Genomic DNA, 13,857 nt, shown 5'->3' with positions numbered 1-13,857 from the left:
TGTTTCTCTGAAGAGCTTGAGGAGTATGGGTATTAGTTCTTCTTTAAAGGTCTTATAGAATTCTGCTGTGAATCCATCTGGTCCTGGGCTTTTTTTTGTTGGAAGACTTTTGATAGCTTCCTGTATCTCATTATAGGATATTGGCTTATTTAATTGGTTAACTTCTTCTTTGCTCAGTTTGGGTAACTTGTATTTCTCTAAAAATGCATCCATTTCCGCCAGATTTTCTTCCTTTAGAGAGTATAGCTTTTGAAAGTAGTCTGTTAGAATTGTTTGGATATCTTGGGTACGTGTTGTGATGTTTCCCGTGGCATCCCTAATCCTATTAATATGGGTTTCCTCTCTTCTTTTTTTAATTAATCTTGCCAACGGGCCATCAATTTTGTTTATTTTCAAAGAACCAGCTTTTTGTTTGGTTTATTTTGGTTATGGTTTTCTGATTTTCTAATTGGTTAATCTCTGCTCTCAATTTGGTTATCTGGCTTCGTCTAGTAGCTTTAGGTCCCATTTTTTCTTGTTTTTCTAGCTGTTTTAGTTGCAACATGAGATTATTTACTTGGTCTGTCTCCATTCTCTTGATGTGGGCACTGAGGGCAATAAATTTGCCCCTCAGGACTGCTTTTGCTGTGTCCCACAAGTTTCTTTGTGAGGTGTTTTCATTTTCATTGAGTTCTAGGAAATGCTTTATTTCTTCTCTGATCTCTTCTGTTACCCAGGCCTTGTTAAGGAGTGTGCTGTTCAATTTCCATGTATTAGAGAAATTTCTGCGGTATGCTTTGTTATTGAGAGCTAGCTTGATTCCACTGTGGTCAGATAGGATACAGGGGATTATGTCGATCCCTTTGTATTTGCTTAAGTTCCTTGAATGAACTATGATATGGTCTATTTTGGAGAAAGTTCCATGAGCTGCTGAGAAGAATGTGTACTGTGTTGTTTTAGGGTGAAATACTCGGTAGATGTCAGTTAATTCCGCTTGAAGTATGGCCTCACTTAATTCGGTAGCTTCTTTGCCAATCCTCTGGTTGGTAGACCTGTCCTTTGGTGAGAGTGGCGTGTTAAAGTCTCCTAGTATTATCGTATTGGGATCTATTTTATTCTGTAAGTTTGAGAGCATTTGTTTAACATATCTGGGTGCACCGGTATTTGGGGCATATAAGTTGATGATGGTTATATCCTCCTCTTGGATTGTTCCCTTTATTAATATGTAATGTCCGTCCTTGTCTTTCTGTACTGATTTTAATGAAAAGTTTATTTTGTCAGATATCAGGATAGCTACACCTGCTTTCTTATTGGGGGAATTTGATTGGTAGATCCTTTTCCACCCCTTCACTCTGAGTTTGTTTGTATGTTTGGCTGAGAGGTGGGTCTCCTGAAGGCAACAGATGGATGGGTCTTGTTTTCTGATCCAGTCCTCAGTTCGTTTTCTTTTAATTGGCGAATTCAGCCCATTTATATTAAGAGAAAGTATAGAGAGATGCATTGTTGTCCCTGCCATTCCGTTTTCCTAAGTTTTTCTTCTTTCCTTTCCTCCTGTGCTTGCTCAGTTAGACTTTGAGTAATGCCTGTTTGGGGCAGGTCCCAGTTCCTGGTTGCTTTCTTCAGGTTGTGTCCCCCCTCTTAGAATTCTTTGTAATGCTGGCTTAATGTTTATGTATTCATTTAGTTTTTCTTTGCTATTAAAAGTTTTCAGTTCTCCATCGAATGTGAATGCTAGCTTTGCCGGGTATATCAGTCTGGGTTGGCAGTTATTGGCTCTCAGGGCTCGTATGGTGCTTTCCCAGGCTTTTCTTGCATTCATTGTTTGTGTGGAGAGATCTGCAGTGATTCTAATTTTTTTCCCGTTGTAGTATAGCTCCTTCTTCATTTTTGCTGCATGCAGGATTGTTTCCTTATTATTCAGATCCATCATTGTTACTATTATGTGCCTAGAAGTGTTTCTCCTGGGATCTTGCTTGTTGGGTGTTCGATAAGCTTTTGTGATGTAGTTAAGATGGTCGTTTTTGAGGTGGGGAAAATTTTCATTGACTATCTTGTTAAATAGGTGTTGCATTCCCTTGCTCTGGAATTCCTCACCTTCGTCCACTCCGATTATGCGAAGGTTAAATTTTTTAGCATTATCTGCTTGCTCTTGAATTTCCCTTTGGTTTAATTTGAGTGATTTTTCCATATCTGTCACTTTTTGGTCCAGTTGGTGTATTCTGTCTTCTGTATCTGACACTCTACCTTCCATTTCATTCACTCTGTTGACCGTGGCTTCTATTGTGGTTTGCATGGTGGAAATGGATCCCTTTATGGATTCAATGTTGGTTCTCAGAGTACTGATCTCACCTCTCAATGAGGTGATATCAGTATGCATTACCTCTAATTTGGCGTTTATCTCACTTCTTACTGAGGTTTGTGCAGCTTCTATTTTTGCATCCAATTTTTGTTTGATATCCTGTATATCTTTTGATAGTTCATCCTTGTGCTCTTTCAATTTCTGATCCATTTCTCGCTTTATTTCTTGAGTCATTGCCTCCAGCAACCCTTGGATGTAGTTTTTGTCTTCCATTCCTGCTTTGCTCCCACTGGGGCTCTCCCCTGCGTGGCTGCTGGCTTTTGAGGTGAGCTTGCTGTCCTGGGTAGTGGTAAACCTTGTGATTTTTCTCTGTGATTTTCGCATGGGGGTTCAGGAGACTGCTCTTCAATCTTGTTTTGGTGTGTCTGTCTTTGCTTGGTTGCTGATTCTCTATTGGTAGAGAGAGTCTGTGTCTGATCTGGATTCTGTTGGGAGCCTATTTCCAGCTGCTATTCACTTAGGATTCTCAGCTCTCTGCTGTAGCAATTCCCGCCTTTGGAAGGGTTGAGCAGCCTAGACTGCTTGTGTTTGCTCCTGCGGGTGCTCTTGGGAAGATCAGATGCTCTGGATGCACTCTCCCAAATACTGGAGTCTGCTATGGGCTCCTGATGTGTTTTTGTTTGTTTGTTTTGGGCTGGTTGTGGGCTTGAACTCTAGGTTTGGGTGCTGTCCCTCAGCTCTTCAGCTCAGGGCTGGCACCCTACCTTTTGAGCCACAGCCCCACTTCTGACCCTTTTTGCTTTGTTCAGGCGCCGGTCCCCTGGCCTGGTTCCGGCCCCAGCCTGGAGCGCGCTCGTTAGGCCTGTGCTAATGTGTATACCACCTTGGTTATGCAGCCTGGAGGACACAGTTCAAATTTCTTCTACTGTTGGTAGTCTTGACCCAGGGGCACTGTTCCTGGCTTGAGCATTTAAGCTCCCTTCCCGGGGCGCTCTTGCTCTGGCCTGGCCAGCAGAGTGTGCTCCACCGGCTGGTGGGGCTCTCGAACAGTTCCCAGTTTTAGTGGGTCCTGTGGTCCGGGTGTTGGGGTAGGGAGTCTAGGTCAGGGTCTGGGGATTCCCTCCAGCTCTGGTCTCCCTTGATGGATTCCCTGTCCCGTGATGGGTACTCACCCTGTAGGTCGTCAGTTGTTGTTGCAGTCCGTCAGTTGTTGTTGCAGTCCGAGTTCAGTTGGAGTGGTTGCGGGCTGGGTTGGGCGGCCCCCCGCCGGGTCGTTGCGATCGCGATTGGGCGGGTGGTCTGCGGACAGGTCCCTTTGTGGCGCTGCTGGTGCCGGGCGGCTTTGGCGGGATGGAGCCTCTCCGCTCCGGTGGAGAGTGATGGGTGGGGTGGGATCCTCCTGGAGACTCCCGGCTGGTAGGTTTCTCTGTTCCTGGCGATCCGCTGTTCTGCAATCCGGTACCTGGTGATCTGCAAGCAGCCCCCTGTGTCTCTGTGGCTCCGGCAGCCCCTGCCGGGCCGGCTGGCCGGCGGCTTGGCGCACTGCCGCGCGGCCAGTAAAGGTTGGGGGAGGGGTCTTCGCTCTTCTCTGTTCTGAAATTCTTCTTTTCCTCTCTTTCTTTTTTTGTTATTTTCCACCTCTGGTTTTTCTCTGAGTGTTCGTCTTTTTGTTGTTGTCGGTCTCTTGGGGAGATTAAAGGTTGGAACTCGAACTCTCTTTTTGGTTGGAGAGAGCTGTGGTGTTTCCCTACTGCCCCGTCGCCATCTTGAGAACTCCGAATCACAAGGAGCTTTTTAGATGGGAAAGAAACATGCTTTAAAACCTCAAAAGTGCTGGTGGCTCACACCTGTAATACTAGCTACTCAGGAGGCTGAGATCTGAGGATTGCGGTTTAAAGCCAGCCTGGGCAGGAGAGACTGTGAGACTCCCATCTCCAATAAACCACCAGAAAACCTTTAAGTCATTCTTATAACATTAAGCCTTAATTCTCACAGTGAACCTGCAAGATAACTATTATGGACTTTCTTTATAATAAGCCCATACATGAAAGCTACATAATTAGTAAGTAGCTGAGAAAGAATTACAAATTTCTGCTCTTTCTATTTCACTACATTGCTCTTGTTTTCCAGGTGAGAACAACACATCTTACTCTGTTTACACATTCTTGCTGTTTCTCTTAGATCTGGGCCTTGGAGATTCCCTGACATTTTAGGACAAGAGGGTGTGTCCTTGTTGTCTGTCCTTTGGCCCTTCTTTATGCTGTCCTTTGCAGGATGGTCAGCTCCTCCATCTTGAAGCCTGTGATGGAGCTATTTTGGCACATTTGCCATACTTGTGGTGATGAAACCAGCTGGGAGATGAAGGGGGAGGAGGAGGGTGGGTAGTGAGTCAAAAATGACAAAAACAGTAAGAAACAGGAGGGATAAGTTTTCAAATATGATAATCCTGTCTGGACAATTGACAAAGAACAAATGCTCCCTGGCTCCCTGTGGAAATGATAATTTTTTTTTAAGCGGACTGGGGAGCTTCAGATAATTATTTAGTCCTTTTAAATATTTATGAGTTCCAGTGTGCTACATACATTTTAAAAGGCAGTTGACAACGGCAGCATATATCATCGTGTTCCCTTCTCGCTGCAAGCTAAAAATAGTTTCTTCCTTTCAATGTAAAAACAATGCTTTCGGTTTGGTGTCCATGAAATAAAAGACTGTAAAATCCTCATTTACAGGTCTGGCACCGAGGCATGCTTTGAGAAGTTTCTCTTGTAAACTTTAGGAAGAATCATGTGCTCTGCCACTTCTGCCTGAGAGGAGAGGCTGTTGGGACCACTCTAAATTTGCTGTCTGGATGAGGTTCTGGCTGGGGGCAGGGGAGGGAGGGGGCTGGAAAAGCTTAAAGAATGAGCCCAATCCTAGCCCAGAGGAGTAAGCTTAGACTTGATTCTGAAATGAGAGCCAAGCTTGGGATCAAAGAAGGGGAAAAAACCCCAAAACCAAACCCATTGGGAGGAGTAAGAGGAAAAGAGCAGAAAGAAAAGAAACTGCCAAAAAAAAAAAAAAAAATCAAGCCCTGAGCTACTGTTTTAAATAGGTCCCTGGCTTTTCACTCTCCTCTCTAGGGCAGATGCAGCTGTCTAGATGTCTAGATGGCATATCCATCTCCTGGTGCTATCCCCTTGTCTGTCTTTCACAGAAGAACCATGATGAGTTCAGCAAGTGCTCATTTACAACCCTACGCCGCTGCAGGTTCGCCCATTCCCCAGCTACTGACATGGTTTGCTGCTATCATTCTACCGTGCACAGCTTTCTGCAAAGAATTTCTCAAGGCTGAAAGGAAAGCCTTGTTTGGCCTTGGCAGGCTACCTACTACTTGAGCCAATAATTGCTCCACCCGAATACAAAGTGCCAGCTGCCTTTCCTCCACACGGGACTAAGTCTGGGATACATTGTCACTACTGAACTCCCCACCAGCCATGCTTCAGCCATGTTGAAGTTTATCTTAGGCTGAGATGCTGTCATACCTGAGATGACATTCCTTGCCTCATCCTGCTACTGGGATTTCTTCAGATGGCTCACATCATCCACTCCTTCAGTAAATCATTGTAACAAGAATGCCCATCTCAAATTGGGAATTTCCATCCCAGTATTCCCTTCTCTGGAGAAATAAAAGGATTGTTGGATAAAGCTAAGCTGTATACTTTGTCCTATCAGCCAAATGGGAATCCAAATGGTCAGACATGAAAGGACTTATCTCATTGTCTGCGAAATGCAATCAGTGACTTTGACTGCTGCTAATCAAGACCAAGAGATGGGCCATTCAGAACACAGCAAGAGCTCTGAATGGAACTATTCTCTATGTTTGTAATGCCCTCCTTTTCTCCCAAATACTGAACTAGCTCCTTAGAACTCAGTCACTGTCAGAATGAACATTTTTCTTCTCGTCCTGATTTTTTGGTTCAGTCCTGAGTAGACTCAATGACTTTCTCACTCAGACTTTCACTGTGTCTTACCCTGATCTCTCTTATTGACATAGTGCAACATATAAAATAAGGTTAGTTCTAATGTTTATTGAATCCCAATAAATGCCCTAACACCTCAGCTCCAAGGGATGAGGCAGAGTCATATCGCACCTGAAGTTCTGCCTCTAAGGATATATTGAATGTTGAGAGCACCTGACCCTCCACTCACCATCTATGTCACGCTAAGGTTGATAAAATATCTAACATTGATAGCCTGACATCAGGCTGTCCAGAAATAGGGCCTTCGAGACTTTATGTCACAGATACCTATAATGGTAGGAGAGCATTTAGATCATCCAAAGAACCTACAGTCTTCCATAGCAAGATTGGAGAAGGAGGGTTTCAGGCCATCCAATCAATATCAAGCACAGCTAAAGTCTATGCTGAGTTACATAAACAAGTCTGTAAAATGAAACAAAACAAAACAACGAGGATATTGTCTCATCATGGAACTGGTGGGGAAAAATTGCTGACGTGCCAGGTCATCTTGGTAACAACCCATGAAAAATCAAAATTCCAGGTCCAAGGATTTCTGTGCCATGGAAGGCAGTGATGAAGCTGGGCTTCTGGGAAGGATCGCTGGTGGGGAGCTAGCCCTGATAAGCAATAACTGGCCACTCCCTTGAGTGATACCATGCCTAGGCGTCGACAAACCTAGAGAGGCACAAGTGCACAATAGAGCACAAATGATGGGTGTGTACATACTCAAAGTCTTGTCTGAAGATTAGAGCTGAGACCTGAGAGCTTAAGTCTGCTGTATTGTCATGGAGGAAATCCCCAGGGGAGAAGATAGCATAAGATCTGCTTGAAGAACCTTCTCTGGTGCACTCAGTGGAGGCCCTGAAACAAAGCTACTCATTGCCATCACTAAGCCTGCAGCCTACCACTAGGGCCAGGCCCCAAAGTAGCTGAAGTGTTGTGGGTATGTATTAGACATCAGACAGATGGTCCACAAATGATGGAAATACTCAAGGTTACCTCCAAAACATTCCTTCGGGCAGAGGCTGGCTAGGACTTGAAGAGAAGTGGACATACGCATGCTAAGCTACCTAGTGTTTCAGACATGGTCTTTCTTTAGATGATCATAAAGTAAGAGAAGGGAAGGACACATGTAATACGTATTGTGATTTGAACCATACATGTATGTGTAAGGTTTTGTTTCAAATGGTAAGTGTTGGAGCCTAATTAGAGGAATCAAGGCAGTAAAGTTATGCCTTTGAAGGTTCTTCTTGGATCTTGGTCCTTTCCTGCCCCTATCTAATTCCCAGACACCACAAGATCAGTAACATTGTATTCCACAACCTTCTTCCATGAGGTTCTGACAGGCTACATTCACCAAACATGGATCTAGGCATCCATGGGCTGAAGCTATGAATCAAACTAAATCTCCTTCTTTAAGGTATTTTCTCAGGTATTTATCACAGCAATGAAAAGTCTGACTGATAAAATACATGTATCAAGATGGCACAGATAGAAAGCTTATCATGTGCTCTATAAACCAATAGATCAATAGATAGGCCACCAGGTGGTCTATCTCATCCATATAATATCTATGGGAACTCAGATCTTAAATCTTCAACCTAGATATTAAGGAAAGATTACTTTCTTAATATAGTGTTGATCCTCTTTTAGCCCCACAATCTTTAATCTGAGACCCATGTAGTGAAGTGGTGCAGCCAACTAGCACTGGAGAAATTAGGACTCTTTGAACCTACATGTTTTGTAGAATGGCACAGAAGATGGTAGGGCTGGGCACTGTGAGAAAAACTGAACTGAATGCTGGAATTATTCCCTGGTAGCTTCAACATATTTCCAAGCCTCAACCTCCAAATCAGTGCTCACAGATCAAGGATACCCCTGGAAATGTACTGTGTGTGAAGACAGAAGTTTGAGCGTAAATACCATCAGTCAAATTATGCATTAGTTGTCATGTCTTAAGCAAGTAGCAGGAGCCTTCTTTCTTATTTACAAAAAGAGGAAAATGGGGCTCATGTATTGTGAAAAATAAATGAGAGCACTTACAGAAATTGGTCAAGTTTCTTCCAAGTATAGAGTAAAAAAACAAAAACAAAAACAATGGTTTAATGGACATTTATTATGTGCCAGATTCTCCATTAAGTTAAGTACTGGTATAAAAGAGAAGTATGTGACAAAAAAACTCAAAATCCCATTAAGATACTTTGTGAGTGGCAGTCTATAGCAGGTAAGGATATAATATTTAAAGCCCTGTAAACTGAATTCCACATGTTCCTATAGCACATACCTTGCTATACTTCTGTTCTCCTTGGTGCCTTAACACAAAGTTAGTTTGCTCACTTGCAGAGGGAAGTGATTATTGAATGCAGTCACTGATGAATTTCACTCTGCCTAGTTGCTTATATTATTATCTTCTCTTTCTTGTAAGTCCATAGAGCACGGAGACTATAACTTAGTCATCTATATTTATTAGTCATCAAATCTATCTATATTTGAAAGTATCAAATATCCAATTTGATTATTTTCTCTTCATACCCAATTGAAGAGAAGAATGTTTGCTGAATCGTATTTTGGTTGAATGAATACGGAAATAAAATGATCTGCCAACATTGCAGAGCAATGATTAATTTAGGGTGAATGGATACGTTCAGAAAGAAAGAGTCCTTTTGAAATAGGAGTATATGTACTGAATAAATTCAAAATAATCCATAAAAAAAAACAAACACAATTCCTCATTACCTTCCTCATGTAACTGTAATCCCTTTGTACAGTATCTTTACAATAAAAAATAGGAAAGAAAACAAACAAAGGTTTCAAAACTCTGAATGTTATCACCAAGTGACCAAAATGAGGTTGGTTGACTATGTTTTTCCAACTTTTATGCTTTAAACTTTTATTTGGTTTAACCATTACAGTAATTCCATGAGGTTCAAGTTACTCTTCTTTAACAATTAAGGAAACTGAGTCCTGTCTTACTTCAGTTTATAGAATTAGTCATGTAGCATATTGGGATTTAACTCTAAGGCTGGCTCTTCCTTTTCTTCAGATGCATGGCTTGTTTTGGGCTGGAGCTACATTGAGATTCAGATTTTTTTACTCCCAGTACAAAGGTGTTTCTGCTCTATCACATATTTTTGTTATTTCCATCAATACTAAAGCAAGTAATTTTGGTTTCGGTGTCTAAATGAAAGCATTGGGATTGACCCTTTGGGGAACCTGCTATTAGAACAAATGCTTTAGTTCCAAGGCATCTTAAGGCATTTTTCACAACCTTAATTAAAGTTATTTTATTACAGCCTAATGGCAAAGCACAGATTTCTAATGGATTTTTTTCCTTTATGATCTAGGAACAAAGTCATCTGATACCTAGATAGGTCCACAACATTTCTTCTCTCAAGAGAGGGAACAAGAACATTGCATCTGAAAAAGCCAGTGTTCTGATTTGGGGAAAATGAGATTTCTCAAAGCAGGCTGTAGAATAAGGTCAGACAGGGAGTAAGCAAGCATTTCTGGTCCTTGTTTGGAAGGGGTTGAGTGGAAGGGTGCCCTGTAGAAATGGGCATCTTAGCCATAGGCTGTTCTTGGCAGCAGAAAAGCTATGAGTTCATAGCAAAATGATGGTATTTCACATGCCTGGGTTCGTTGACTGGTAAGTGCTATTCACTCAAACAAAGAAATTATCTGTGTCCTTGATGCCCCTACCCATTCCTCAGGTAGTTGCCCAGAAATAGAAAAGGTGGGAGTATGATTATAGCAAGAATGTGAATAACATTTAAAACTGATAAGAAGAGTTCACCAAAAGAAAGGCCTATGGACATATGGATACTTACTATTGTAATCCATGCAAAGTCTCGACAATCAGGAAAAATGAAAGAAAATACATACTAAGAAGCCTGACCTAGGTCTTGTTATTGAACCAAGTAATTTGGAAAAACAATTAACCCAATTCAGGGTGACTGTACTATTGAATGATTCTATACACCAATGTCAACATATATTAAGATTCTATTGTGAAAGAAAAGCTGTAAATATGAGGAAAGAAATTTCCAATTTAGGGGAGGCTTGCAGCTAATTGCAAATTTTTACGTTGATACATATCAATCATTTAATATACTTTTATTCACTGAACAAATATTTATTAGGAGTCTACTCATTCTATAAAGTGAGAATTTGTGCTGAATCTAAAGTTGACAATTTATACTCCCACCAACAATGCCATAAAGACCCTGTGACCCACCAATCCCACTTTTGGGCATTTACCCAAATGATCACAAACAAGACCATACTAAAGCTACCAGCACAACTATGTTTATTGCAGCATTATTTACCATAGCTAAGATATGGAACCAATCCAGATGCCCCTCAGTAGATGATGGATCAAGAAAATATATATAATGGAATTCTATGTCTCCATCAGAAAGAATGATATAGGCCTATTTGTTAGGAAATGGAAAGACTACAAAAAAATTATATTAAATGAAGTAAGCCAGGCCCAAAGAAACATAGGTCCCATGGTTTCCCTTATTTGCAATAAGTAGTATATGTCTGGGACAAGTAGAAAAGGTCAAAAGCTATGTACATATAATCAGATAAGATGAAGTTAAGTGAAATGAACCCCAAGATAGGGACACAAGTGGTGTTTTCGTTCTTGCTCTTGTTTCTAACATATTTATAGGTATCATGTGATTTTTTTTGTTGCTTTGTATGTCCCTCCCCCACTGTATAACCCCTGTTTTCACTGTATTCGATGTTGGTATAATTTGGGGAGGGGAAGGGAAAAAACAAAATGTTTAAATAGGGATACAGGTTGACTCATTTTAACAATGAGATGTAGACATTATGTTGAAAAATAAATTTTACAATTTAGGCGGGGGAGGGGCGGGGAAGTGTAGTTGTGGAGGTGGGAGGGAAGGGATGGTAGGGGAAAAACAAACAACAGAGGAGGCAACAATGCTTGATAAGAAATGTACTCATCACCTTGCTCATGTAACTGTAACCCCTCTGTACAGTATTTTCACCATAAAAACCTTATTAAAAAATAAAACTGGTTTCACAAAAACAGATAGTCCTCAGAGCTCAGGCTCCTGAGTTGCCAGGACTATAGGTATTAGCACCAGTACTTGACTAGCTTCTTTGTTTTGTTTGTTTGGTTGTTGTTTCATTCTTTGTCAGTTGTGGGCCTGAACTCTGGGCCTGGGCGCTGTCCCTGAGCTTTTCAGCTTAAGGCTATCTCTCTACCACATGAGCCACAACACCACTTTTGGCTTTTTCTGCTCATGTGGTCCTAAGGAATCAAACGAAGGGCCTTATGAAAATAAGGCAAGCACTCCACCACTGAGCCACATTCCCAGCCTTAGCGTCTAGGTTTTTACTGAGTCAAGCCTATCTGTACACCAACAAACAAAATACACAATGTGTCAGAAGCGGCTAAGTTTTATGAAGACAATAAAGGAAGAAAAAGAATTGGGGTAAAAAGTAACAAAGATTAATTGATGGTAATAATGCAAGTCCTCGGAAGGAAACACAAGGCAGACTTGGAACTCTAGCTCTGCCAAAAGAAAACAAAAGGGCTGCATTTCAAATATTGTTTCAGGCAGACAACAGGATCTTTTCATGGAATTAGATGGGGTTAGGAACAAAGAGAGAAGCGGAGACTGATTGAAAGAACTGGAGGTCTCAGCAGATGGAAAGCATGTGTTCAGGAGGCAGGTTGATTGAAGTCTTGAGCTTAAACATCCCTGGATATTTTGAGATATCAATTGACAGTCATCAGTTTTTAGGCTAGGAGCCACTCACTGGTTCATGCCTATAATCTTAGCTCTCCAGGAGGTCAGAAAATCAGAGATGGAAACCAGCCTGAGCAGTGGCGTGTAAAACCCCATCTCCAAACTAATGAGCAAAATGTTGAGCTGGAAGCATGGCTCAAGTGGTAGAGCACCAGCTGAGCACACAGAAACCACTGAGCAGGCATAAAGCCATGATTTTAAACCCTGGTACCACCAAGAGCTACCAACAAGGCTGTCAACAACACCATACTGCAAATCTTCTGCACTTAGCCTTACTCTTTCACTAGTAGACCTTAATCTATAGGCAATAGCTAGCTCAAAACTACTTTCATATAGTGGTTCCAGACAAGTTTTCATTTGCATATCATTTTGTACATGCTTTTTGGCAGATTAGAGCAGCCAACGGAATAATAGTTTCCAGAGGAAGCCCGTGAACAGCCAGTGGTCCTTGTTTGTAAGGGATACAGACATTTCAGTTGCTTCACCCTGTGTCTTGCTAACCATTTCCTCCCTATTATTAAGCTCCTGTGGTTCATTGGAGTAGCTGATTTAAAGATACACTCCTCCTGAAAAAAAAAAAAAAGATAACACTCCTCCTGGATTGCCGTTCCTTCCCTTCCCTATATCCCTGTCAATGTGATTTGGACTGAATTGTGTTCTCCAAATCCATAGGCTGAAGTGATAATCATTAGTACTTCAGAATGTGACTGTATTTGGAGACAGGGCCTCTAAAGAGACAATTAAGATAAACCGGGGCCTTTTCATGCATCCTACTCTTATTCTTCTAGTCTCTTGACAGCAGAGAACATTTAGAGAGACAAAGAGGCACCAGAGGTATGCTCACCACAGAATAAAGGCCTGTGACCACAAAGCAAAAAGGTGTAAACAAGATGCAGGACACTGGAATCAAATACAATAAAGGGGAAGGGAAATAAAATACTGAAGTAAGGATACAGGTTGACCCATTGTAACAATAAGATGTACAAGACACTATCTTGAAAACTAACTGTACAATTTCAGGTGAGGGAAGAAGGGGAAGTAGAGGAGGGAAGGGATGGTAAGGGAAAATCAAAGGAGGAGTTAACAATGCTGGATAGGAAATGTACTCATTACCTTACTCATGTAACTGTAAGCCCCCTGTACACAATATTTACAATAAAAAATATATACTAAAAAAACTAAGAAAAAAGAAGAAGGTGATGACCAGCAAGCTAAGCAGAAAGGCCTCAGAAGAAACTCCACCTCCTCATGTCTCTTCTGGGACTTTGATTTCCAAAAACTGTGGAAAAATAAATTCATGTTGTTCCAGTCACCTAGTCTTTTTTGTTGCGGTAATTCTAGCCAACTAGTGTCCACAATGACTTTCATTTCCCGAGTGAACTTTCTGGAAAATATGGTCTCTGAAAAACTTAAAAAAAAAAACAACCTAAACTAAGACAGTAGACATAACTTATAATGGAGATTGGACCGTTGCTGGTGCCCTTTTACTTAAATAGAAGTACTAGGTTTTGCTGATGATTGCAGCGTTGACCTGTGTAGTTAGAGAGAATGTGCTGGCTCTGGCTCTAATTTTTAATTTGCATTTCCTGTCACCCAGAAGATGAATGCAGGTCTTGCCTTTCTGCACACCTTTGGGAAAAGTCACTGATTTGCACTCCTTTGTCATCTCATTTCAACAGCCAGGGCTCAGGTCACAAGGCCTGATGGGGCTCAGCTATTGTTAGCCAGAGGCATTGATACAATTCCCCTTTCCTCTCTCTATGCTAGAGACAGCACACTAGAATCAGCCAGGTAAGTC

Source organism: Dipodomys spectabilis, unplaced genomic scaffold (assembly GCF_019054845.1).
Source record: "Dipodomys spectabilis isolate Male_0828 unplaced genomic scaffold, ASM1905484v1 ptg000365l, whole genome shotgun sequence".
Classification (NCBI taxonomy): Eukaryota; Metazoa; Chordata; class Mammalia; order Rodentia; family Heteromyidae; genus Dipodomys; species Dipodomys spectabilis.
This window is presented reverse-complemented; position numbering follows the sequence as displayed.